Source organism: Penaeus monodon, chromosome 19, assembly GCF_015228065.2.
Source record: "Penaeus monodon isolate SGIC_2016 chromosome 19, NSTDA_Pmon_1, whole genome shotgun sequence".
Lineage (NCBI taxonomy): Eukaryota > Metazoa > Arthropoda > Malacostraca > Decapoda > Penaeidae > Penaeus > Penaeus monodon.
Window position 1 is genome coordinate 21,445,528 of NC_051404.1, and position 1,062 is coordinate 21,446,589.

Sequence of the window (1,062 nt, forward strand, 5' to 3'; positions counted from 1 at the left end):
GAATTATATACATTGAGAAAATTGGATAAAAATGGCAGTAATGACAGTAACCTTGTTTTTTTTCGCTATACAGATTAATGGCCCATTTTTTTTATGTTTGGGCATTAGCAAATTCAGTGAACGCGTTAGAAAAGCGAAACGGCGATGCTCCAGATATCACTAATTAAGGGGTAGCTTGCGTAGCAGAGATGAGAAGTCTATTTCTCATACTCTTTTTCTTGTAACAGTGACAGTGTATGATTGAGTTGTTTGCATTTTTTTTTATAAAGGAGAGCTGTATCATGAAAAAAATAAGCTTTATTTGCCAATAACTAATAAAATTGGTTTCTCTTCTTATGGTTTCACAATCGTTTTGATGAACGTTACAGTAGCCAGTTGGCGGAATTCCTAAATTCTTTCATGATTCATCAATTATCTTTCACAGTAACATACTTATTGCAGTATATCCATAATAAATATATCATTATTAATATGAAAAGGTATATCTTCTCGTAGTACACCATCAAGCAAATATTGCATATAAGCTTTTATTAAGCCTCGCGTCCTTAGTACCTCTCCTCTGTTCCTGAACTTTGTAATGACTTGCCACAGATGTCTATAGACCAGCCATTTAATCACAATCCTTGTATCCACCTTCTGCCTTTGAGGTGTTGGGTTTCAGTCGCGCTCGATGGTATTTCGCTAATAGCTCTCACTTCATGAATGGGGCAGGGTATCGGGATTTCCTATAGTTTGATTTGACATAGAATTAGATACACAAGTCTGCCTCTGTTTAACAATTTATCTGCACATGTAACTATACTTATTCACCTATCTACTGATATTCTTTCTCATTTCTGCCTATAACTCCTTTAACTTTAATAACCACTTTTGAACGTACTCTTTACGAATAACAATATCGACCACTGCTTCGTAGAACAGGATCAGAAATCATACTATGCACACTGTAAAGCAAGGTAAGTGCGGTTTCTGTTTGATGAATTTAGGCCAAAGTTCCTCTAACTAGCATATTCATAGACTCATCTGTTCTGTCTATTGGTTTCTATACGAACCCACATAACT

At 35.4% G+C, this 1,062-nt stretch overlaps 1 protein-coding gene across 1 annotated transcript in view; it reads right to left on the reverse strand.

Moving 5' to 3' along the window:
* LOC119585359 overlaps positions 1–1,062 on the reverse strand; it is a 47,005-nt gene that overhangs the window by 4,386 nt on the left and 41,557 nt on the right. The gene's annotated exons all lie outside the window — the stretch shown is intronic.